At 42.0% G+C, this 27,141-nt stretch overlaps 1 protein-coding gene across 8 annotated transcripts in view; it reads left to right on the top strand.

The window, feature by feature from the left end:
- ATXN1 (ataxin 1) overlaps positions 1 to 27,141 on the top strand; it is a 457,657-nt gene that overhangs the window by 215,250 nt on the left and 215,266 nt on the right. For all 8 annotated transcript variants that reach the window (XM_050788034.1, XM_050788028.1, XM_050788029.1 and 5 more), the window contains one exon: positions 21,868 to 21,928. The gene's annotated coding sequence lies outside the window, so the exon portion shown is untranslated. The remainder of the gene's footprint in view (positions 1 to 21,867; positions 21,929 to 27,141) is intronic.

The raw sequence follows: 27,141 nt of genomic DNA, 5'->3' as shown, positions 1-27,141 counted from the left end.
CCTGCATTGTCGCTGCTGCTCAGATCTGCATGGTTATAAATCGTGGCTCACTCCAGCTCTCATCTTGGATGTTCATCCTCACTTGAATCCTAGTGCCATCATACGCCAACGCGCCTGGAAAACACCTGCTGTCTATAGGTTGCAGGCACCCCACAGCATCCGAGATGTAGGGTCACAGACTCAGAGCATTGAACACGTATCCAAATCCTCTAACTGTCATGAGGGGGAGTTTCACATGATTGTAGCTACCCCCAGGATTTTAAGCCCCCGAAAGTTATTTAGGAAGGATTGCAGGCCCATTCTTGTGTTCTCAGGAGGGTCCCGACCTGCAGATAAAGACCTAGGGGAAGGGGGAGGCCCGGAGGCAGAGTCCCCCAAGCAAAGCCCCCACTTGTGTGTGATCCTGCGCCACAACTTGGCCAGCCGGCCTGGACAGCTGGCTCTGGTTACTGTGGGAACAATGCAAGGAAGGCCGTTGTCACATTCCTCTGGGGTCAAAGGCACAACCTTCCTCACACACTCAGTCCCTGCTGGCAAAGAGAAAGACGAGGAGCGTGGAATAGGAGACCTGGAGCATGCGAGGGACTTGAGAAATTCACCAACTCCCTTGTTTTACTGATTTGGAAACTGAGGTGCAGAGGAGAGCCGTGACTTGCTCAGGATGGCACACCCGGAACTGGAATTTTCTCTCTCATGGTCCAATACCCCGATATTCCTCTCATCATCTCCAGTGCTTCAGACTTGATAGTAAGAAAGGATTCTTGATAACATTATTCTATTTTATTATGTTTTCCCATGTTGCAGTCGAGTCTTTAGGTTTGAAGTGACACCCTGTTACTTTTGTTGTGAGACCCGTAAGTACTCCCAGGACAAATCTAGCCAACAAATAGCATCTTTAGTGACCCTGGGGGAAGTCATTGGCTTCTAGCCCTAAACCCAGAGGTTAGAGTTAATTTTTAAGTGTTCATCTTTAACTCAAGCATGAAGCTCTAAAAGCATCAAGTAGTAAAGCTTGAAAACATCTAAATTCCTCTGAGCCCTAGGCGTGCTTAAACTCCCTCTCTCTCTCTCTCTCTCTTTTTTTTTTTTCCCAGGAAAATAGCTGAAATGGTAGTGGTTAGAACACATGCAAACAGAATTACTGAATAAAATTTGTCACGTATGCCCTGGTTCAAGGCACATTTAGGAGTTCAATTCACATGTAATTGATCGTTCTTTTTCTCTTGGCATACTTTCCCATAAGAGTCTTATGTGCCCTGCCTTTAGCATATGTGCAAGCCGATAAAGGATGTTCATTTAAAATTTTTACTATTTTAGAAATACACACAGAGGGGGAAGAGACTTGTCTTATCCCTAAATGAAAAGAGTTCGAAATAATACTTTTGCCTGTAAACTTCGATCAATTTACCTGTCATGGGAAAACATACCATAAATTACTTTTTATAAGGAAAGTGGTGGTGCTCGGCCCAATGTCCCCTCCCCGACAGAATGAGAGGTGGTGGTGGCCGCGGGACGGTGGGGAGGAATGAGTAGGACCCAGGCCAGAGCTCAGCTCCCTGGGCTTTGCTTGTCTCTCATTTTGTAAACGCAAGTGTCCCGTCATTCCCAAAGGCCATTTGTGGACATGCTGTGATTTTATGCATCACCTTCTGGAAAGAATGTGTTCAGTTCCCTGTGTACTTATCCAGGTTGATACAGTAGTTCTCCCTCACACCCCATCTTCGGTGTCACTTTCTGCTGTTTCAGTTACCCACAGTCAAGCATGGTACAAAAACAGGTGAGTGCCATGCAATAAGATATTCAGAGAGAGAGAGAGAGAGAGAGGGAGATACCATATTCACATAACTTTTAGTACAGTATAATGTTATGATTGTTCTATTTTATTATTAGTTTTTGTTGTTAATCTCTCACTGTGACTTATTTATAAATTAAACTCTATCATGGGTGTATATGTATAGGAAAAAACATAGTAGATGTAGGTATAGGTACTATTCATGGTTTTAGGCATCCGCTGGGGTCTTGGAACAGATCCTCCATGGGTAGGGGGGACAACTGTCTTTTGAATGTGTCAGACACAACAATTGTGGCATTTCTTAGCATCTTTTTCCTACTTGTGAGTTGTATTCCGCTGCTGCAAACACCTTGGACTCCCACAGTAGTTGAGAATGTGGAAGGCTACGTACTTTTCCTCTAGAGAGAGCCCCAACGTGAAAAACTAAGACAGCCGTGTGTTTGCTGATCCTTGGGACGAGCCGGGGAAGGGCTCCGTGAGGCCTGTGTGAATTAAGGCTGTCAAGACCGAAGTGACAGGGGAGGGAGAAGATGAAAATGCAGCAGCACGTCTCTTAATGTGATCGTTTCTCTTTCCCCTTACTGAAGCCTAGTGCTCTCTGCTATTTGAAGAGCATAATTTAGATTTATATTAAGGAATGAATAAATAGGATGTGGTGATGAAATCTCATCTGGAGTGAATGCAGATTGTGGATGCTAATGACCATGTGGCTGTTCAGAGAGCCCATTGGAAGCCTGGGCGCTTCTCCCTCCTCTGTTCACCCACTAGGTGCTCAAAGAGCAACTCAGGCAGTGGGGAAAAGGTTATCTGTTTTTAATGTCTCTCAGTGTTGCGTCTTGCCTTTATAGCGCCTTAAAGCACTTGACAAGCCTTCAAGTAATTCTTGGTGGTGACGTTTTCCCCCAGAAGGACTTAAGAGATGGTTTTAATAGATGCACCTATCAATTTATTCCTAACTTGAGCATTTTGCTGTCTTGCATCATTTGACATCACCAGAAAGTCCTTTGGTTACTTCTGTAGTTCACATCCTACTTCCTGTCTTTAGAGTTTTGGTGCTCAGGGGCAAGATGTCAGAAATCCTGAGTTTTAGCTGTGCCACTATGTAGCTTTGACCAAGTCACTTTGTGTTAGCAGGATACAATTTCCCTGTTCATTAAGTGAGGAGACTGGACTGAAGGCTCTTAGAGGCCCCCTCTAGCTGAGATGTTCTGTAACACTCAGGGCTTTCTGCCTCCTCTGATTTGGCCGTGTCAGGATACAGGTCCAACTGCAGTACTGTGCCTTGCAAAATTGCTCTCTCTCCCTGGCCAGCTTTTCTACCACTGTGGAATGAAGTCTGCCCCTTGGAAGAATCCCAGATTTGCTCAAAGGTGTCCAGTCCTAGGGAGCAGCATGCAAAGCCCTTGAGCACACTTTGACTTCTTCTGCCCTGGCTGGTGATGAAAAACCAGGTCAACAGAGGTTGCCCTGTTTCCAGTGATCAGCCCTCGGGGCTGAAAAAGGAACAAATACAGAAGAGCTCCAAAGAAAGAAACAGAAAGAGATGCGCAAGCAGGGAGGCTAAGAACAGGTCCCTCTGCTGGGGTGGAAGGAGAAAGAATGCTAATCCTCTACCTTCCCCCATGGGTCAGAGTCGTAAATGGGTGAGACATGAAGGTGTGGTTAGTCACCCTCTCTGAGAGTTGCAGGGCTGGGTCAGGTGTCCTGGTAGTGTGGTGCAGTAGTGAGTCCCCAACCTACACAAGCCCCAGAGGCTCCCCATAAACCTTGGGGCTGTGGGCTGCCCTCAGCCTCTCTTGACTGGGGCAGCTTCTCCTTCAGCTCTGTGATATTCTGAGGCTATGTAAAATATATTTTTTAGAAAGGTCCTGTGGTTTAAAAAACGTGTTTTAAACCACTGGTTTAGTTACGATGAGCTCATATTCAAAGCAGTATGACCTTAGACAAGTCATTTGATTTTCCCGAACCTCATTTTCCTTATTTGAAAACAAGTTTAATCATATATTCTCAGCCTATCTCCCACAGCAATTTAAGGATTAGTTAGAGTCAGTTATTCATACCTTCACTCTACGAACACGGTATTGAACACCTTTCAGTAGAAGGCTCTGTTGGGAGAGAAACTCCTAAGTAAATACGTGAGACAGCCATTCCAAGCAGAGGGGAAAAGCATGTGCAAATATTTTGTAAACTGTGAAACACAAAACAAACCTGACATTCTGTATTATTGCTGTTCTTAACCAGGCAGTTTAATATAGTGACTCTAGAGCCTAACTACTTGGGTTCGAATCCCTACTGCAGTCAATTTATCAGTGTTACTTCAGGCACTTTACCTACCCTCTTGTGCCTCAGTACTCCAATCTGTACAATGGGAATAATAATAGAACTCATCTCACTGGGCTGTTGGGAGAGCTGAATCAGTTCCGGGCGTGGTGGCTCATGCCTGTAATCCCAGCACTTTGGGAGGCCGAGGAGGGCAGATCACCTGAGGTCAGGAGTTCGAGACCATCCTGGCCAACATTGTGAAACTGGTCTCTACTAAAAATATAAAAAATTAGCCAGGCATGGTGGCGCGCGCCTGTAGTCCCAGCTCCTCGGGAGACTGAGGCAGGGGAATCGCTTGAACCCGGGAGGCGGAGGTTGCATTGAGCCGAGATCACGCCTCTGTACTCCAGCCTGGTGACAGAACAGGACTCCATCTCCAAAAATAATTATGATAATAATTAAGGTACTGACAAAGAGTAAGCACTCTGTAATGTTTATTATTGGTGATTTCACCAATGCACTGTGAAATTCTGTTTCTTGATTCTCAGCATTGCAGTCCCTTGTCATTGCACTTCCATTTTTCTCTTCCCCAGGAGATGCATCCCGTGTTCAAGTGGAAAGGCAGGGGAAATATCATGTCAAGAGAAGAGTTCTGAACAGTACTCTGTTTCTGTGACATGGATCCTCTTTCCTCTCCTTTTCTCCTTTTTTCGAGGTTGGATTGGCATTCCTCTCAGACTTAAACAAAGGCTTTGCTTTGCAGAAAGGATCTTTCTGCCTTCATGTGTCTTCTGCCTTTAAGGGTGTGATTTGTTTCTGATGCATGCAGGGTGCCCCCTTGAGAAGGTTTTGTTGATGTTGTGCAGAGGCGTCCTGTATTGATCGGTGATAGAACTGTTCTATAGTGGGTGAATGAGGTAATTCTCATCAGGTTACTCTAGCCGGTGACCTTGAGGCTGATCTGATGACTAAGCCACAGAGGTGGATCCCTGGTTACAGAATGTCCTTGTTTAAAGGTAAATCGGTGTGAGAGTGACTAATAGTTTTAAAGAAATGATGGCAAGCAAATTGCATGCCCTTTGGTGAGAGACACAGTCTGTATCAATAAGCTCTGAGGTCTCCCAGATCTGGGTGAGACATTGGGGCTGATTTTCAAGGGTTCCTTTATCTCTCTGCTCCTCTCTTACCTCTTTTCATTAGATTCCAATTCTCCGTCACTTCCATGACCGTGTATAATACAGTCACTGCCATGACTGTGTATATTGTCAGTGTGAAGTTCAGAGCAAAATACATAGGCCTCTGAGCTAGTTGGCTGGGTTTCTTTTTTCTTTTTTAAAAAAATTCAACAGTGGTGTGGGACAGAGCTGAAGATGAAAAGATGCTTGATACAAGAGAAGAGAGAAAGTAAGCGTCATGATAAAATCTGCATTCAAAAAAACCCTTGTTATAAAAGGAAAAGGGGAATGAATCATTAGCTATACATTTAAGCTGGATCAACACGTTAGCCTTGCGGATAACAGTTTCTAAACGTACATGCCAACATCCCTGCTGTTGCTGAACTGGCCCTTTCTGCATGGGAATAGGTAGAAGTCTAAATGAACAGACTTAGAGTGGGTGGGCAGGTGAAGGATAGTGGGGGTAAGTAGTGAGGAGAAGATAGGTTAGAATAGTTATTTTGGGCTGGGCGCGGTGGCTCATGCCGGTAATCCCAGCACTTTGGGAGGCCGAGGCTGGTGGATCACCTGAGGTCAGAAGTTTGAGACCATCCTGGATAACATGGTAAAACCCCATCTCTCCTAAAAATAAACACAAATTAGCCAGGCACGGTGGCTGATGCCTGTAGTCCTAGCTACTTGAGAGGCTGAGGCAAGAGGATTGCTTGAACCTAGGAAGCGTAGGTTGCAGTGAGCCGAGATAGTGCCATTGTACCTGGGCGACAGAGCGAGACTCTGTCTCAGTTTTAGAAAAATAGTAATTATTATTATTATTATTATTATTTTGGAATCATTGAATAGCAGTCAGCTGTTTGTATGTTGGTCAGTAAAAGCAAACACATATAATACTGTTCTAAGTGCTTTGTAATATATTAATCCTTTAATCCTCGCAACCTTTATTATGCAAATTTTATATCTGAGAACAGTGAGGTTAAGTGATTTGCCCAAGGTCATTTAAACCCAGGCATTGGCTCTGCCCCTGGTGCCCTTAACACTTACAGCCTCTCACTGTCCTGGGTGGTGAATGTCTTGAGAGCAAAGAGAGAAAGGAAATTCCTATTCTCAGTGGACATATTTCTTGTGCTGGTGGAAGGAATTTAATTATTATTACAAAGGGTTTCACCAAATGTACTAATCTGGGAAGTTGCCAGCAAGCTGACCATGATCAAGTTGGGAGATGGTGGTCTGCAGTCCACGCATATCACCATATCATTCCTGAGATGTAAGACTTTTTTTTTTTTTTTTTTTTTGAGTGTTGCCCAGGCTGGAGTGCAGTGGCACGATCTTGGCTCACTGCAGCCTCTGCCTCCCGGGTTCAAGCAATTCTGCTTCAGCCCCTCAAGTAGCTGGGATTACAGACACCTGCCACCACACCTGGCTAATATTTGTATTTTTAGTAGAGACAGGGTATCACCATGTTGGCCAGGCCGATCTTGAACTCCTGACCTCAGGTGATCCGCCCACCTTGGCCTCCCAAACTGCTGGGATTATAGGTGTGAGCCACCTCACCAGGCGAAGACACATTTTTACCTCCCAAATCAAAGTCTGTTTTTTGCCTGTATCATGGTTGTATTTCAATTAGAACATTATTTCTTTTTTTTTTTGAGACAGAGTTTCACTCTTGTGGCCCAGACTAGAGTACAATGATGCAATCTCAGCTCACTGCAACCTCCGCCTCCTGGATTCAAGCAATTCTCCTGCCCTAGCCTCCCGACTAGCAGGGATTACAGGCACCCACCACCACATCCTGCTAATTTTTTGTATTTTTAGTAGAGACAGGGTTTCACCATGTTGACCAGACTGGTCTTGAACTCTTGACCTCAAGTGATCCATCTGCCTCAGCCTCCCAAAGTGCTGGGATTACATGCGTGAGCCACCATACCCGGCCAGAAGATCCTAATACATAGGCAGCCACTCAAGCACTAGAGACCTTCTCAGAGGGTGAGCAGAGTTGGCTCTCCCTGTCGGTGGCATCACATTGGCAGAATACACACACTTTTATCCTGTGGTGGTTGGCGAAGCCATTGATTTGCTGAGTAGAATAGCAAGGAAATACTCTAGACAGGTTTAACATTTGCTAGCGCTAATGAATTTGTCAAGCATCGGAATTCAGGGACAGTTGATGCACACTTAAAATGCTCTGAAATAGATTTTACTTTTTATAAAAGATAATCTCATATTTGAATCAGAAGAGGCACGTTTTCCTTAAATCATTTAATTAACTCCTATTTCAAGAAAAACCTCCTATTCAAAAAAAAAAAAAAAAAAAGAGAGAGATTTTACGTTACCTAAGGCCAAGTAAGAGTTGAAGGTAGAATGAGTAAATAACCAAATTTATGGAAATTGTAAAACAAATAGATGTGTTATAAATGTGCTATTTAACGAAAGCGTTTATTGACTGGAGCAATAATGATGTATCTTTGACCATGACAAGTACCAGTGCTGAAATCCATCCAAGCCACAAAAATGATTGGAGGGTCCATGTGGAATATAAAGCTCTGCAGAGTCTAGAGCTCATATCCTATATGGCTTTTTGCTAATTAATAAAGATTGGCCTTTTGTCTGTTAATAGCCTAATTCCAAGGCATTGGCAAAAGTGCTGCCTTTCACTGCTAAGGGGGACAGCTTTCTGTAAAAGAGGTTAAAAGGAGAAATCAGGAACCTAATTTTTTGTTAAATGAGATGTCCCCCAAAAATCAGATACATGCATATTTGGGCTGAATAAATCTTTCCTGGGAAACTCTTCTATGACTGGGCACCGTTGTTCATGAGAGACTTTTCCCTCAACATTTTATTATGAAAAATTGCAAACATACAAATAAATTGTAAGAATTGCACAGTAAGCACCCATAGACTTGCCATCTAGATTTTGCAAGTAGTATTTTGCTCTATTTGCTTTGTCAGGTATCAAGCCATCTGTCCATCCCGTAGTCCATCATGTTTTAGTCAGTGCCCTTCAAGGCTAGTTAATGTGTATCATTACTCAATCAAAATAAAATATTGCCTTTAGTTCTTGCTTTTAGGTAAATTTTATTTTATTTATAAAATAATAATAAATAATAAATAATTATATATATAAAATATATAAATATTATTTATATAAAATCTATTATTTATATAAAAATATATTTATATATAAAATATATTTATTTATATATAAATGAATAAATAATATAAATAAATAATAAAATAAACTATTATTATTATTATTATTATTGAGACAGGGTCTCACTCTGTTGCCCAGGTTGGAGTGCAGTGGTACGATCTCAGCTCACCGCAACCTTGACCTTCAGGGCTTAAGCAATCCTCCCATCTTAGGCCCCTGAGTAGCTGGGACTACAGGCATGGGCTACCACATCTAGCTAATTTTGTTTTTGTTTCTGTTTTGTTGGTTTATTTGTTTGTTTTTTGGTAGAGGCAGGGTTTTGCCAGGCTGGTGTCAGACTCCTGGGCTCAAGTGATCCACCCTCTTTGGCCCCACAAAGTGCCCCACGCCTGGCCAGAAAAACCCAAATTGAGGGGACAGTCCACAAAATCATTAGTCTGTACTCCTTAAAATTAGCAGATTGCTACTTTCATCACATCATATGTGACCTATCACGGGCTGTTGATCTTGATCACCTGAGCTGAGGTTGTGTATGTCAGGGTTTGTCAGCTTTAAAGTTACTCTTTGTACACAGACACTCACACACACCGTTTTTCATACTGTGCTACTCATTGGAAGGAAGTCACTGTGCGCAGCCCACACTTAAGGAGTGGGCATTTACACTCTACCTCTACAAGGGCAGAACATCTGCATGAATTATTTAGAATTCCTCTGCGCAGGAGATGTGTGTTTTCTTCCCCTTTTAAAATTTATTTATATCAGTATGAACTCATGGGTGTTTATTTTATACTTTAGGTTCTAATCCAGTACCATGTTGTTTATTTTGTTGCTCTGGTTGTTTTAGTTCTGGCGATTGGCAGCCTTTTGAGAAATATTAGGAATATTGTCCCCTTTGATGTGCCCCCATCACTGAGGGGTATTGATTTATCTATTTAGCATTTTCCCACTTTCTGACATTACAAGACACTCCATGCTCATCTTGGATATTTCCTGTCGCAGTACTAGAATCAGCCATTTCTCCAAAGAGCACTGGTTCGTTTTATTGGAGAACGGTGTTAAGAACTAAGTTCTGGGTACTGGGGCTTGCAGAAATTTTATGTCCAACACATATTAGCTCTCCCACTTCCTTTTGTGGAAGTTTGGTGTGTGCAGTAGTGAGTGCCCTGTGAAATCTTCACGCTAGAGATTCACTTTAGTCCCTCACCAATCCTAGTTCACTACAGGAGGAGCCTAGCTCACTGTGGCAGACTGGACAGAAATCAGCCCGGTCAGTCAACTCAACAGATTTCATTTATTCAGCTCATTCCAGGTCAGACTTGGTGCTGTGCTTATTCCTGTGGGCAGATGCCCTGCCCTCACAGAACCCTACCCTCTAGAATCAAATGACAGGACAGTAACAGAGAAGTGCTGTGGAAAATCAGAATACAGAAGAGCTGGTGGGACCTAGCCTAAGAGCATTCAAAGAAAGCTGTTTATACAAGAGCAGACTTAGCAAGGTTTATTCCAGATGAGGCGGCTGGAAGCAAAGACATGGAAGTGGGAACAGATAGTCTCTTAAATATCTATGGATAAGAAGGATGCTAAAAATAATGAAGGACTTTGCTTCTTGGATTTGTTTTAGGTAGGAAGTAGGGTTGACTGCTCTTGGTGGGATGAGGAAATGGACCAGTGGTGTGGTGGAGCCAGCTTGCACGCACTTTTATGAGCCAAGTATTAAATGTTCGGGAATTTGGGGAGCAGGTTGACATCATGTTGAAATTGGCCTTGGTGGGAGTGTTTACACTACAGAAGTCTGCAAATGCTACAAATCAGGGGTCCTCTCTCCCCTCCCACTTTTATTAAACATTTCTCCACACATCACTGGCTTCAGCTATCTAAATATCTAGTATATACTCTTACCCTGAATTTATTTATTTTTTTCTTCTAGCAGTCTTTCGTATGTCCACATTTTTATTCGGTGCTTTCAATTCTCTAAAAAAACTGTCAAAAAATGGTTGCAGTAGAGATGTGTGCCCCTGATTGAAAACTGCATTTTACTGCATATTGGTTAAAACTCTTTAACAGTCAGAAAATATTTTGCTTAACCAGGTTATTTCGGACCCTCTAATGGCCATTCTCAATAACTGAGTTGGAAGTGCATGATTCAAATGTACTAGACCGTTATGCAGCCTTCTACTTTATTTTGGCAGCATGGGAAAACCTGTTGTCACCTGAAGGTCGTCGTCAGTGTCATATATATGTGGTCGTAGGATTTATGGTTGGGCTGGCTTGGAGGTATCTTCTGATTCTTACCAAGAATATAGGAAGAAATGATATCATTTTCCTTCAGCTGAGAAACCATGACTCAACATTATTCTGGTTGTAGTAGGTAATGCAACCCTGTATCACTTTGACTTTTGCAAGGATGATACCTGAGTAATCCAGGGAATAGTGCTATGCAAATAGGGACAGTTTCCATGAGGTCATCTCTTGTGCATGGTATATGGTGTTAAGTGTTATGCCGAATTAGACTCAAAGGAGCTTACATTTCAAACAAGTCACCTAAAAGCAGTCATGTGCGTGATGAAGGAGAATGGGGTTAGGGAAAGAAGAAGACTCCTCTTGCTCATAACTGGAGATTGTGAGTTTTCACTGTGATCCTGAAAGATAGGTTGGCTTTGCCTTAATTATGGGGATTTCTTTTACCTCTTTGCCCTTTCTTATGTCCCTCCATCAGTTATGGTCAATTTTCGTAGCTTTTGTTCCTATCAGTGACTTTACTCCTGGTCCACTGTCAAATGGAATCTCTGAGGTTGTAAAACTCAGAAAAGGATATTGCAAGCATTCTGGCCGTATTACAAATCTCATGTGAGAGCTCACTCTGAATCAAAGGAACTCTCATATTTTTTTTCAGTCCAATGATTGCCAGATGTGGAAGCTGATTTCCTGGAACACTCAAAGGAGGCCACAGTTCATCAGCTGCCTCCCATAAACCAACACTCTCAAGCTTCAACTCTCATTTGAAATGTCTTCGGGTATCTTGATCCAAAAAGATCACCTGAAAAGCTCCCTTATAAGGTCAAGTGATCACAGGGGTCTTCTTCCTCTTCTTTGTATTGTGATAAAAGTCATCATTTTCCCCATTTTTAAGTGTACAGTTCAGTGGCATTAAGTCCATTCACATTATATTGCAGTCATCACCACCATCCATCTTCAGAACTTTTCATATTCCCAAAGCAAAACTGCATATCCATGTTGCAGCATGTGTCAGAATCTCCTTCCCTTTTAGGGCTGAATAATATTCCATTGCACATATATGTCACATTTTTTAATCTATTCATCCATTGATGGACACTTAGGTTGCTTCCACTTTAGGTTATTGTGAATTACGCTGCCATAAACACTGGAATACAATTATCTGTTCCAGTGCCTGCTTTCAGTTTTTTGGGGTATATACCTAGAAGTGGAATTGATGAATCATGTAGTAGTTTTTTAATTTTTTGAGGAAGCATCATGGTATTTTTCACAGCAGCTGTACCATTTTGCATTTCTATCAGCAATGTACACAGAGTTCCAGTTTGTCCACATCCTTGCCAACATTTGTTATTTTCTTGTTTTGGGGGTTGTTTTTTGTTGTTGTTAATCAAAGCCATCTTAATGTGCGCGAAATGGTATGTCATTGTGGTTTTGATTTGCATTTTCCTAATGATTAGTGATGTTGAGTGTCTTTTCATGTGCTTAATGGTCATTTGCATATTTTCTTTGAAGAAATTTCAATTTAAGTCCTTTGCCCATTTTTTAATCAAGGTGTTTGTTTTTTATTGTTGCTCAAGAGTCTTCTTGCATTCCTAGATAGTACACTGCTTCAAGAGGCTATTTAGCATTTATCTGGGGTTCCATGGCGCAGCCTGTTCCCTTTGCACATATGTAATGCAGAGATGAATATGTAGAGACTTACCACTCTGGAAAACTCCACCTGGCATTCTAAGATTTGCCCATATCTGCTTATTGTGGATGAGGTTCAGTGGTGGATGCTGCAGAATACACCACTGACTGCTTTTGGATACTGTATGATATTGTCATCTAACTTTTCACTAAGAAAAATAATCTCTTTAGAGGAAAGGAAGGAAGTTGAGAGTCCATCTTATAATTGTTCAGTGTGATAATATTCTAGACCAGGTATTGACAAACTATGGACCGTGGGCCAAATATCACCCCAGCCTGTTTCTGTAAATTAAGTTTTATTGGAACACTGACATGCCCATTTGTATGAGTATCTTCTATTGCTGCTTTTGCACTACAATGACAGATTGAGTAGTTGCAGCAGAGCTGTCTGGCCCACACAGCCTAAAACATTTGCTCTCTGGTCTTTTGTAGAAAAAGTTTGCTGCCCTTTGGCTGTTCTAGGTGTTGAAGAAATACTATTTTACAAACCATATATATAATGTAGTGATGTTGACTGCAAGCTATTCACTTTGAAAACAATAAAGCTTATGTAGTAGATATTACTGTTTTAAGTATTAATTGAATAAGATAGACCCTGATTGGGGCAATGGCTTTCATGTTCTTAGCATCACTGGGGCTGTTACCAGATGTAACCAAAAGGTTTCTAACATGGGTAGCGCTGTTTTTTGTTTTTTGTTTTTTTTTTTTGAGACGGAGTTTCACTCTTGTTTCCCAGGCTAGAGTGCAATGGCATGATCTCGGCTCACTGAAATCTCCCATCTCTCAGGTTCAAGCGATTCTTCCGCCTCAGCCTCCCGCATGGCTGAGATTACAGGCTCCTGCCACCACACCTGGCTAATTTTTGTATTTTTAGTAGAGATAGGGTTTTGCCATGTTGGCCAGGCTGGTCTCGAACTTCTGACCTCAGGTGATCCACCGGCCTCAGCCTCCCAAAGTGTTAGGATTACAGGTGTGAGCCACCACGCCTGGCCTGGGTTGAACTTTTTAAAGTCACAGAATCTGACTCCTGCCTTTCCCCTGTGATATTTCCTATTTGTACTAACCTTTGGTGAAGTAGCTCTGATCTTTAGCTGTGGTGAGAGGAGTTATGGAAGAGGACCTGCCCCGAAACGTAGACCGCAGGCAACTTGCTGCCTGGCACCCTAAAAGTAGTTTCCTGCTTCTCTTCCCCTCTGTCTCCAGGTCAGAGGTGCAGCTTTGCTGAGGCAGTGATTGCCAATTTTGGAATTTTGAGATACTGTTGATGTGCTGATTTTTTTTTTTTTTTTTTTTACAAATTCTGTTCAATGCCTTGACCATGTATACAGTAAACTTATGCTAGCTGTTAGAGGACTTGTTAAGGTGTATGGACACTGTCTTTGAAGAGTTTATATGGTATGTTTTGGCAGTTGAAGAGTATTAAGCATTGACTTAAAAAATTATGTATAATACCCATTGAGATAATGGGAAAGAAATCCTGCACATACACACACACTCATACCCACCCATGAACACAGACACCCAGGAAATCATAAAACCTGATTGACATCTACATGTAGGTGTTGTTGTTTTTTTTTTAACTTATATTTTAAGTTCAGATGTACTTGTGCAGGTTTGTTATATAGGTAAACTTGTGTCATGGGGCTTTGTCGTACAGATTATTTTGTCACCAGGTACTAAGCCTAGTAACCATTAGTTATTTTTCCCGATCTTCTTTGTCCTCCCACCTCCACCCTCTCATAGGTCCCAGTGTAGATGTTTTCTTAAGTAAAACGGTGGAGTAGTCATTTTGTACAGTGCAAATAAGATTCTGACAATGGATGAATCTGACAAGAGGTTACCTTTTGCTCCACATACAATGTTTATCTAAAAGCAAAATGAACCCTTAACCCTTCCATGGAATCTTACTGCTTCACTTTGTGAGTGAAGTGATGGGCATTGAGACAGTATTGAAAACTTTCATGCCCTTTTCTTTACTTTTTGACAATTTGACCTTTTTTCCCCCCTGAAATATAGCAATCAGTATTTCTCTTCTGGATCTGGTTCTCCAACCTATGTTGATTTTAATTACATTCCTTGAAAACCATTCTCAAAATACTGTCTGCCCCTTGCATTTTAAGCTTGAATGTTGAAAATAGAGCTTTGATAAGAGTCCCTTTGAAAATGATTTTCTTCAGTCAATATCAGAGGAGTAGTTCCTTATTTTTATATTTATATGTTTTAATTCCTTAAGAACAGATATGTACCAAATTTCATGGTATATATTTATAATCGTCTTTTCAATTTTAGACAAATTTTGGAATTCAGATGTTGCTCTTTGAAATGCTAGTGACTTCTCCAACTTGGGGACATTCACGGACTCAATAAGCATGCCTTTTATTTATGATTCTCTGAGGATTCATTCATTTCTGCGTATTTTGAATGTCTGCTACACAGAGATAAATGATGTAAAATCCAGGCTCTCAGAGCTGGGTCACAATTTAGTGGAGAAGATGAGTACGACAAAAATTTACCGTGGAGTGTGAAAAGTGCTCCTCGTGGAGACATGCACGTCATGCCATAGTAAGTTTAGGGAATTTGTAAACTCACTGAAGTCCTAACTCAATTTAAATTGAGTTAGACTGTGGATAAATTTATCCGACGAGAAACACGTAATAATATGTATCTATTCTGAGGTAATAAATGAAAAAAGTTGGATAAAATAAAATACGTCTGTTATAACCAATGGCCCCCAGCAAGGCCGGTGCTCTTGAGCCATTATTATTCCTGCACATTCTTTGTGTTTGGGTTATTAACATTGCGCTTAGGTCAGATGAGCGTGTGTTCAATCTGCCACGCTTTGATAACTAAAGTAAAATGCTGATGGAGATCATTTAAGACTGTCTCTATGCTGTTGATTGCATGCTTGTGGCTCATAATCAGAATGATGCAAAGTAATTGTTAGACTGACTTGCCAAGGCTACATTTTGTGCCGTTGCCACTGTCAGCACTTTGGTCCTGCTGTGCTGCCTGAAGAACGCTTGCCTGGCACCTGTTGGGCACTAATACACAACTCTCCACTGAATGTCATGGGTAACTTTTGTTCTCACATCCTCGCTTGCTACCCTCAAAAAAAAAAAAAAAAAGAGTCTTGCTCTGTTGTCCAGGCTGGAGTTCAATGGCACAGTCTCAGCTTCCTGCAACCTCCACCTCCCAGGTTTAAGCAATTCTTCTGCCTCAGCCTCCCAAGTAGCTGGGATTATAGGCACACACCACCATGCCCAGCTAATTTTTCTATTTTCAGTAAAGATGGGGTTTCATCATATTGCCCAGGCTGGTCTCGAACTCCTGACCTCAGGTGATCCACCCACCTCAGCTTCCCAAAGTGCTGAGATTACAGGCATGAGCCACCGTGCCCGGCCGCAAGTGCTTATCTTTTGTTTGTCAGAATGCTTACGTATCGAGACTTTAATCTCTCGTGCATGTTGCCAGGGAGCTCATCTTTCCTCTTTGGCCGTGAAACCCAGACAAACCTAGCTTTGTCACTTACTGGTGACCTTGGTTAGGTTACTTTTCTTGAGCCTTATTTTCCTCATCTGTACAATGAGGCTAATAAAACCTATTTTACAGATATTTTTTGTCAGGATTAGAGATAATAGATAAAAATGTGTTCATACAAATTAGCCACTTAGCAAATGGTTGTTGCAAATATTAAGGAATTTAATGCTTACTCAGGATGATACAATACAATGACAAGACAACATTTCCAAAAGTCAGTTAGTCTGAAAATATGATGATAACGTAACTGTGGAACATATAGTATCAGCACAGCTTTACTGGACAAGTCATTTTTACCAGAGACACACAATTAGATTTGGATGTTAGAATCTAAACCACATGGTTTTATGGCTAGATCTGGAATACAGGATATGTTATGGACTCTCCCATGTATACCTTCAAAGGATATGGAGCTACCTTTGGAAGCAATGTATGATTTAGTCTTTTTTTTTTTTTTTGAGATGGAGTCTCACTCTGTTACCCAGGTTGTAGTGCAGTAGTGCGATCTCAGCTCACTGCGACCTCCACCTCCCGGGTTCAAGAGATTCTCCTGCCTCAGCCTCCTGAGTAGCTGGGATTACAGGCATGCACCAGGACACCTGGCTAATTTTTGTATTTTTAGTAGAGACGGGGTTTTGCCATGTTGCCCAGGCTTGTCTTGAACTCCTGACATCAAGTGATCTTCCCGCCTCGGCCACTGAAAGTGCTGGGATTACAGGCATGAGCCACCACACCCATCAAGATTTAGTCTTGATGGTGTAAAAAAGCCATTATATAGCATACAACACAGCCTGACCATCTACTGCTCACTCATGGAAAAGCGGTGACTACAAGAGAGTTGGGCAAAGCAAAAACTCTGTCCCTATAAGAAGTTCATTGTTAGATCTAGAAACATCTCACCAGCTTCTGAATTGTACCAGGAAAAGAGATTTGTTAAAAGTAGCTCAGTTCATATTCCATGATCTTGTAAGTGCCTAGAGTGAATTGTCTAAGAAATGCTCTCTCTGACTCCATCCAGTGCTGACATTTAAGGTCTGTATTCTTTTTTCCTGACATTGATTCCATTTCACATGGTCAAAATGTAATAGACATGTTTTTTCTAAGAGCACGACCCCCACCACAAATTACCACTCCCCTTAAAAATTGCGTCAGCTGGACCAGGGTTGAAGCATTTAGGGAGCATTTGTTGTAAGGGACTGTCACCTACCATTGGTTATGCACCCTGGTTTCACAGATCAGACTCTGTGTTGCTCTACTTTGCATCTCCACCTTTGATCTCACCAGGATTTTGCAGCCAGTATCTGTCTCCTATGGCATTTCTTTGCTGCTGCTGTGTGTTCTTTCTCCCTCTGCTGCTCTCTGCCAGCCCTATCTGCTGCCTGATTCATGGAGCAGTGTTGGATACTCAGAAAAGGTTAACTGCATTCGTGTCTTCATGACTGGAGACATGATTTCCACACACTCTGCCCATTGCAGGGATACACTCACTTCCGCAGGCTCCCCTAAAGAGTGGGATTTTCCTGGAGTGTCACTAGTCGCTGGGGAGGTATGGCACCCTTAATTGAGGGGAAGGGTGTGTCATGTGACTTCAGCAAATCCTATCACATATATTTTTAGCAAACCAACCATTCTCTTTGAGAAGGAACTTGGGTTAGAAATATTAACACCAAATGAACATTTTAATTTTTGATACCTTCTAAAGAAATATGGTAAGTCCTGATTTTTTTTTTTTTTTACGTTTTCACCTTCAAATAGTGATTTAATTTCTAGGATCCCTCAAGATCATACAGTTTTCAGTTAACTTTTTCTCTGTATCATTAAGTAACTCTACCATAATTGGGCCGAAAACAAGGACATTTGCTTGACTTCAGACTTAATGATTTAATACTTGATCTAGCCATCCCTATTCACCCTTTATCCCGAGTCTTTAAGGTTGAGTCCTTTTTCAATGTGTTGGACACCCACTGAATATTCTTTTTTTTTGAGACGATGTTTCACTCTTGTTGCCCAGGCTGGAGTGCAGTGGTGCACTCTCGACTCACTGCAACTTCCACCTCCCGGGTTCAATCGATTCTCCTGCCTCAGCCTCCCGAGTAGCTGGGATTACAGGCATCTGCCACCATGCCCAGCTAATTTTTGTATTTTTGGTAGGGACGGAGTTTCACCACGTTGGCCAGGATGGTCTTGAACTCCTGACCTCAGGTGATCCACCTGCCTTGACCTCCCAAAGTGTTGGGATTACAGGCGTGAGCCACCGCACCCGGCCACCTACTGAATATTCTAATGTGTGATTCTATTCCTTGTGGTATATGTGTTAGTTTGTGTTCTTCTACGCTACACCCACTCAAACCAAAACACTTTTTTGCTGTTAAGGCTTTTTATATTTATTCAGCCTGCCTTTCTCAATCTTGAAAAATGTAGAAGAAAAAAACCACATGCTACCACAATATGTAGTCATTTCTTATAAACTTGGGACACTTTGGTAGACTCTGTAAATTCAACAAATAAATGTTTATTGGTTCAGTCCTTCAATGCAATACTCTTGCAGTCCTCAAAAATTATGATGTTGATGCATCTATTGATGTTAAAAGAGATTTTCAATATAATTAATAAGTAAAAAAAATCAGACAGCAAATTACTATGAATACTATCATAGTATGTTATAAATAGATTGTATGTTTATATGTAGATTTATTTCTAGATGTATATGTACAATATACTCTGTATACTTGGGCATAGGAAAGAGTCTGGGGTCATATAACCAGAATGTTAATAGCGATTATTGGTGGGACTTCTGTGGATTTGTATTACTTGAGTTTTTCTGTTTATCTAATTATTATACAGTAAATAGTTTTATTTTGTTCTCATTTGTCTCATCCACTTTTTTTGACTGCATAGTCCTGTAATTTTTTTTTAATTTAAAAAATTTTTGCGAGTACATAGTAGGTGTGTATATGTATGGGGTACATGAGGTGTTTTGATACAGACATGTAAAATAAACACATCATGAAGAATAGAGTATCTGTCCCCCCAAGCATCTATCCATTACATTGCAAACATTCCAGTTATACTCTTTATTTTAAAATGTACAGTTATTATTGACTACAGTCACCCTGTTGTGTTATCAAATAGTAGATCTTATTTATTCTAACTACTTTTTTTGTACCCATTAACCATCCCTACCTCCCCTCCAACACCCTGTTACCCTTCCCAGCCTTTGGTAGCCGTCCTTCTACTCTCTGTGTCCATGAGTTCAGTAGGTTTGATTTTTAGATCCCACAAATAAGTGAGAACATGCTAAGTTTGTCTTTCTGTACCTGGCTTTTTTCACTTCACATAATGATCTCGTTCCATCCATGTTGTTGCAAATGACTAGATCTCATTCTTTTTATGGCTGACTAATACTCCATTGTGTGTATATACCACACTTTCTTTATCCATTCATCTGTTGGTAGACACTTATATTGCTTCCAAATCTAAGATGCTGTAAACAGTGCTGCAACAAACAGAGGAAGTGCAGACTTGTCCTCAATATACTCATTTCCTTTCTTTTGAGTATATACCCAGCAGTAGGATTTCTGGATCATATGGCTACTTGTCTCATCTACGTGTGAGGGGTGAGGAAAAGGGGAATACGGTGCAGGTACTCACATTCTGGTAATTCTTTTGTTGTTTTTTGTTTGTTTGTTTGTTTGTTTTGCTCTTGTTGCCCAGGCTGGAGTGCAATGGCATGATCTTGGCTCACTGCAACTTCCACCTCCCGAGTTCAAGCAATTTTCCTGCCTCAGCCTCCCAAGTAGCTGGGATTACAGGTGCATGCCACCATGCCCAGCTAATTTTGTATTTTTAGTAGAGACAGAGTTTTACCATAGTGGCCAGGTTGGTCTCAAACTTCTCACCTCAGGTAATCCACCCTACTCAGCCTCCCAAAGTGCTGGGATTACAGGAGTGAGCCACCACGCCCAGTCACATTCTGGCGAATTATTAAGTCACCAACGCCTCTCCTGTGTCTTTCCTCCATTGTTACAGATATATGAACATGTTGTGCCAAATGGTGATAATGCCTTTTTGTTTTATTCAGTCTCTTCTGCGTACCAAATGCCACACTAAAAACTAGAAACATTCTATGAAGTCGGTATCGTTATTGCCATTATACAAATGAGGAAAGGGTTCAGAGAGTTTAAGTGACTGGAACCACACAGCTCCTCTGTGACTGAGCTGAGGCTCAGACTGAGGTCTGACTTTGAAATCTATCTTTGTGGTCTCAAGAATTCGTACTGTAGACATCTCGTCTGTTGTTAGGATGAAAAGGTCAATGCGTGTGAGTGGATTATAAAGTGTTGCTTTAAAACAAAGAAGAGACTCAGAGATTTTGTCAGTATCTACCGTTTTTCAATGTTTGCATGGTTTTCTGGCAGTTTTTTCAGTTGGAGCATAACCTTTGTCTTTGCAGCCCCACCTAGCCTAGGATAGTCCGACTGCATAGTCAGTGTCACGTTAAATACTTGTGGACTGCTCTGTGGGACTTGGAGGAGTGCCCTTTAGATTCTGAGAAACTGAGTCTGGGAATCTTCCTACAGGCTGGTGGGCCATCCTGAAGAAGCTCTATCCTGCCTTGGTGGCCACATGCAGTCCACGTCCTCTGAGGAAAAGGGCGGGAAGGCTGTGGCCTTCCACAGCTCGTAGAATGAATCCCAAAGATTCTGGAATCCTGTTCAACTTGCCCACAGAACGTCAGGAGCTGGAATAGCTTTGCCTCACAGCCTCTCTTAAGCCTGCAAAGGCGTCTTTAAAATAGTCTCTGGAAATTATTGTTGAGTTGGATCTTGAACTTAGTTCCTTGTGTGGTGTAGATTAAACAGTCTGTTGCCGTCGCTCCCTTATCTCCCTTTGTCTTTCAGGCTTCCTCTGTCCAACATTCACATCATCTCTGTTCTTTCCCACACTTTGTTTGACCCGTCAGTATCTCAGACACCGTGGCTTCCTCACAGGATTACTTAGTCAGCCTGATATGTGGCCTCCAGCGCCCCTCTGCCAAGTCCACATTCCCATATGAGCCTAATTACATACAAATCACTGCGGGGAGTGAAGCTGTGGGTATACCATTTTGGGAAAGAGCAAAGTGCAGGAATGGGGTACTTTGGTTATTTACTAAGACTTCTTCACAGCCTGAGCAATGTAGCAAGACTCTATCTCTGCAAATAAAGAAAAAACACAACATTTTAATCCAGGTGTGGTGGCACATGCCTGTAGTCCCAGCTACTTGGGGGCTAAGGCAGGATTTTGAGTCTAGGAGTTTGAGGCTGCAGTGAGCTATGATGGCACCCCCATCCACGGTCACTGAATTCCCCCATGAGAGGCACTTTGGAGGGAGGATCCCAGGGTCTGAGCTCAACTCTGCCACTCACAACCGTATGCACGTGGGCAAGTGGCTCAGTCCCCTGGGCCTCAGGGTTTCCAACTATAAAATGGGCATGGATCTATGACAAACCTGGGTGACAAAGCAAGACCCTATCCCAGAAAACGAAACAAGGCTGGGTACAGTGGCTCAAACCTGTAATCCCAACACTTTGGGAGGCCGAGGTGGAAGGAGCGCTTGAGGCCAGGAGATCAAGACCAGCCTGGGCAACATCTCTACAGAAACATTACTTTAAAAAAAATACAAAAAAGGCTTCTTCAATAAGCATCATGGTGGGCATGGAGGACATGACATTTTAAAAAAACGCACCTAAAAAATTGATTTCTTGGGCACCACAATATGGACTCTTTGTCACAAGGACCATACGTCTCATGATAAATGAATCATGCCTGTGATTGTTTTCTACGTATTGATTGTTCAAAGCTCTGCTTTTAAACTTCATATAGTCAGCCAAATAATCATGCATCTATTGTTCTTCAGACATTTATTGTGCACCTAATAAAGGCCAAAGTGCTAGGGGCTGAAATTTCTTATCACCTCTAGGCCTGCTCATTTGAACTGATTTAGAAAATGGAGTTATTAATTTTTTAAAAAATCTCTTTTTCTCTTCCAGTTTTCCAAAGAAATTAGACCATTTTCTTCGTGAAAAGAAATCGACCTGCTGTTTTCATAGGGTGAGTGATCCTTTGAATCTTTCCTGTATTTTTACCCACATCAAAATGTTATCCAATTACTATGATGTGCCAAGAAAAAGTGTGTGACAGCATGCATTCTCTAGTTTTCTCATGCTTGGAACCAAGGTATTTTTCCTGGTCATCGACTCTCCTCATCACTGGGTGCTTTGGAGAGGATGGTTTCCCTTGTAGATTTTTTCTGCCATTTCTTTTTGGTGTTCACATGCTTTGCCTCTTGTGAGGTCATCTTCATTGCTATTGCCTTGTCCAGCTCGCAGAGAGGAAGTTTCTTTCTCTCAGCAACTGGTGCACAGAAGTACAGCTGTGGGCAAGGGGGAACCATCCAATTTCTTCAAGTGACTGTGATGTCTCTTGAATTCCATGACCAAGAATAATAGGATGTGAGCCCCAGATGAGACCTGAGAGCTTGTCTGGCAAAGGCCCTATGTACAGATGAGGCAGCTGAGGCCCAAAGGCTTCACATCACCTTTGTGGGGCTTCATGGAGTGTAGCAGAGCTGGGATTATGACACAGGTGTGTTTGGCTCCTAGCTGCGTGATGTTTGCCCTGCACAAGACTGGTTTTGGAATTTGCAGATTCTTTTTGAGGCTGTAGAATTATAGGTAGTTCAACTTAAAGTGGTCTTGGTCATCTAACAGTGATCACCCCTAAGGCAAGGGTCAAGACTGATGCTGATAGACTATTTGACTTTCTCATAATCATAGTTGGCTACTAAGTAAAGGGGTTGGCAGAGCGAGTGTACCCAGAACACTTCTGTTACGGACGTCATCTGAGAAAGCTTATTTTCCTTTGCGCCCTTTCCAAACCACTGCATCTGCAGTGCCACGTTGTCACATGCTGAGACTTGGTGGTACATCTGCTTTGCAGCTAGAAGTCACGGTACACCTGCAGGTGTGTGCAGTACAGCTGCCGACCCACACACTCGACTCGCGGTTGTCTGCACCTGCAGAAGAATGCCCATCAGGGTTCCTATATTGAAGTACAAATTTGACCTACAGTCATAGAGACTTTTGAGAAACATTTATTATTTTATTTTATTTTATTTGTTTATTTATTTGAGACGGAGTCTCTCTCTGTCGCCCAGGCTGGAGTGCAGTGGTGTGATCTTGGTTTACTGCAAGCTCTGCCTCCTGGGTTCATGCCATTCTCCTGCCTCAGCCTCCTGAGTAGCTGGGACTACAGGCACCCGCCACCATGCCCGGCTAATTTTTTGTATTTTTAGTAGAGATGGGGTTTCACAGTGTTACCTAGGATGGTCTCAATCTCCTGACTTCGTGATCTGCCCACCTCGGCCTCCCAAAGTGCTGGGATTACAGGCGTGAGCCACCACGCCCGGCCCCATTTATTCATTTTTTTAAAGTTATGTTGGTTTTTACATAAGAGTGCAGTTGTGCGACAAGATGGAGAGAAGTTAAGAACAGGATTCTCAGTTAGAATCCCAGAAGGTAGACTTGATTGTGTATTTTTTTTTTTTAAGACATCCTAGGTTAAATCTGGCTTCAAATTGTGTTCATTTAGGTTGGTGAACTAAGTGCGCTTATTTCCAAAACATTTCATCTCACCTAGGGAGTGGTCAAAGCGTGGCATTAAGAGCTTGTGTTTATTATTTTATCCAACTTGTCAACTTAATCACTTTGTCTTCTTTCCTAATTAAGAGTCATTATTGTGGAACTTGATCATCTCTTTATGTAGATACAGACATAATTGGTTTCTACCAACATATTAAATGGAATATAGAACATAGATTGCTGATTTGTGAGGGATCATCTGCTGAATTACCCTAATATTGATCTCTCCTGTCCGCAGAGCTGGGTCTACACGAGTTGGCATTCCTGTTTCCATTTTCCTGTCTTATCTGAGAAAAGCCCAAAAGGTTTATTCTCAGAGCTCACCACGATACAGTGTGGGTCACTGACACCTGTTGCTGTCTGGGGAATGTAAAGGTCTCTTTAGAGTCAAGAGATTAATTAGACTAAAAGAAGGGGGCAATTAAGGGCCTCGAGAAAGTGAAGAAATGTCCATTTCCATGCCTACATCATAGGATTCCTTGGGTAAAGAATAAACTGGTAGAGAAGGGTCTGAGGCACGAAATGGTGAAGGAATGAAAGAAGGACCGTCTGAACCCATGTAGCTTGTGGCTACTTTGCTTTCCTTCTGGGGTCATGTTTGATGTCGACATTCAAGAGGGCATCAAATTATTATCCAATATTTTGGATAATATTTATCCAATATTTTGGATAATATTTATCCAATATTTTGGATAATATTTATCCAATATTTTGGATAATATTTATCCAATATTTTGGATAATATTTATCCAATATTTTGGATAATAATTTGATTATCCAAAATTATCCAATATTTGATTATCCAAGCCGTTTGCTTTTACCAAATAAGAAAAAACTAAACACAGATAGAAGCCATGAGTATTTTTTTTTTCCTAAAAAGAAGCTCAGAAGCTGGCCCCCACATGCACATACACCTTGTAAAACATGAGTCCCTGGGTTCAGTTTCATAGTATGCAATGGGGCTGGGTCTTGGGAACAATGCTGCTGTTGTTTCTAAGCTCAAACAGCAGTCACTATCAATGGTATCTCTTTAAGGGAAATCCAGGGAAATGCTCTTGCCAGCACTGTGATTTTATTTGCTAGAGGCCAGGTGGCAATGACATGCATTGGTTCCATAGCAACATGACTGTGCTGCCAGAAAACAAATAATGACTGTGACAGCCAGTGTATCCTGGGCAGGATGAGGGCAGCCCTGATACCCTCTTTTATTTCCCACCTTATCCACTCTTGCCTTTCCCCTCCTGGGGCCTGTAATATGCGGAGAATGTGGTTTTTGTAATTGTTACTATCTACTTCTGCTATTAACACTTGCCTCCTGTCCCGGTCCATCTTGGGACTTGATGAGAGAGAAGGCAATGCCTGTAGGACCGTTCTGCAGGCCTCTGAATGGGTCAGCAGGGTTGGCAGCACCTGCCTGCCTTAGCAATTGAAAGGAGGTGGAGAGTCTGTGCTTTTCATCCTCCCTGTGGCACAGCGGCTCTGTCAGAACGGCCTGGTGGGGAGGATACTTCCCGTGCATCATGGTCAGCTGCTCCTGGCTGAAATGTGTGGGTAGCGACATGGAGCAATGTAAAATCCAGGGAAACAGAGTGCTCATTTAATACACTGCAGATTGAGGAGACACCTACCAGTGGAGCCTGCCATGCCAGGCCCAGTAGGACTGCACAAAGAAAGGCAATACCCATTTCTCATCTTCTGGGAGCTTGGACCAGAGAGGCAGTTTCTAATTGCAGTTTCTCTACTGATGTGCAGTTGGGGCTTTCACATTTCTGTAATGTTTTCTCATCTATACAATCCTTAATGAAAGCATTGTAAGGACTCTTAGTTTCAACAGATGCTTTTTTCCCTCTGAACTCCTGAAGCATTTTTAAAAATCTTTACCATCCATTTGACATTGCTCTTGTATTTCCTTTTCTGGTGTCTATTGCTTTGGGGGCCTGAGTGGCTTTCTAGGTAGAGGCTAAGCCCTTCAAGGATAGGAACCATGTATCTTCTTCTTCATCTTCTTAAAAAAAATTCTCTAATGCTCACAACTGAGCTCTGCGGATAGTAACCATGACATTAATATTTGTTCATTACAACGTTGTATTCTCACTCTATCTCCCAAGGAAATTCTGAGGCAAGTGTGTAAATATATTGGAAATGTTGTTCAGTTCTTCAAAGAAAAGATAAACTCAAGAAATTATTTTCCTAATGTGGTTTTCTTTTTAATGTAGATATAAAGTCACAAGGTAAGAATATCTAAAATCTTCACATTTCCTCATCTTCCTCTTTGTGGCTACTGACCATAGCATATATCCCTGGGTTTTATACTGGCACCAAAATAATCCTTTTTCTCACCTCACTCCCAATATTCACTGTATTGAATTTGTCTTTGGGACGAGACTTCTCAGTCTAGCAATTTTTTTGAACTATTAAGTAAGAGATAGGAGGGATTTTTTCCATTAAGATGACAGATAGATTAGGTTTGATAGATAAGGATAGTGATTCCTAATTTGGTTTTGAGGTCCGTTTAGGGGAGGGAAGGCTTTCATCTTATGAAAACTTTTATCTTACAAGAGTTCTCTTCCCGTCCCAAGTTCCAAGCCCACTGAGAAATAGGACAAGAGTATTGAGGCAGACGGGGGCCAGAATGCTGCTGTGTGACTGAGGGCAATGTGCTAACTTGCCACCTGCCTGTTCCCCAGTCTAGCTTGGTCGCAGGCCACCTGCAGGAAAGTTTTGAGTCTACAGGCACCTGTCTGTGTGAAGAGGCCCAAATCCCTGCTAACCCTGCTCAAAATTTTATAGATTAACCCTATCCAAGGAGAGGGGCGTAGACCGTGTTGGCTTTAGCGCCAGCCGGGTTACTCATTCCACACCCTTGAGGAAGAAAAGGTTGGCGCAAGAGGTCAGAGGGTGTAAGGGAAATCCTCCCCCATAGAAAGCTGGGGCGGGGCGTGGTGTTTCCTTCCTGCTCTGACCGTATTTCTGTTCCCTGCCCTCCATCAGGCCTACCCGCCCCCAGCTCACTCAAGCCTTCTTACCTGTTGTGTTTTCTTCATGGCGCTTGGGCTTCTGCATCCAACTGTGGGTTTATTGTTAGTCTCCTCTATTAGAATGTTAGCTCAGTGAAAGCAAAAGCCTTGTCAGTCTCATGGACTGCATGTATCTCAGTATTTAAAACTGTGTCAAGCACATAGGCGGCATTTGATCAACATTTGTTGAATGAATAAACGCATAGATGTTGTTTGATGCCTCTGCTCACACTCTTTAATTACCTGGAAATCCCTGGTGCCCTGTCTTGTCTGGCAAGCCTGTAGGAGCTAGTTCAGTGATCGTAGTCTCTTCTTGCTCTGTATGTGGCTCATCAGTTGGCAGTAGTTGGCATGTGTGCATGTGTGTGCTCCCATGTAGGTGAGCGTGCACATGTGCATCTTTGTGTGCATGTGTGTGCACCTACATACCTGTGTCCTTTTGTGCATATGTATTTGTATGTACTTGTGTTCTCTCTCTCTCAGGCTCTGTAATACTTCACTTATTTGTTTACATATCTATTACCCATACTAGATTGCAAATGCCTGAAGAACTGGGGAACCTGTTAATCCTTCTTGTTCCTCTAATATCTGCCATGTAGTAAGTGCT

The sequence above is a fragment of the Macaca thibetana genome, chromosome 4, assembly GCF_024542745.1.
Source record: "Macaca thibetana thibetana isolate TM-01 chromosome 4, ASM2454274v1, whole genome shotgun sequence".
In the NCBI taxonomy this organism is placed as follows: domain Eukaryota; kingdom Metazoa; phylum Chordata; class Mammalia; order Primates; family Cercopithecidae; genus Macaca; species Macaca thibetana.
This window is presented reverse-complemented; position numbering and strand designations above follow the sequence as displayed.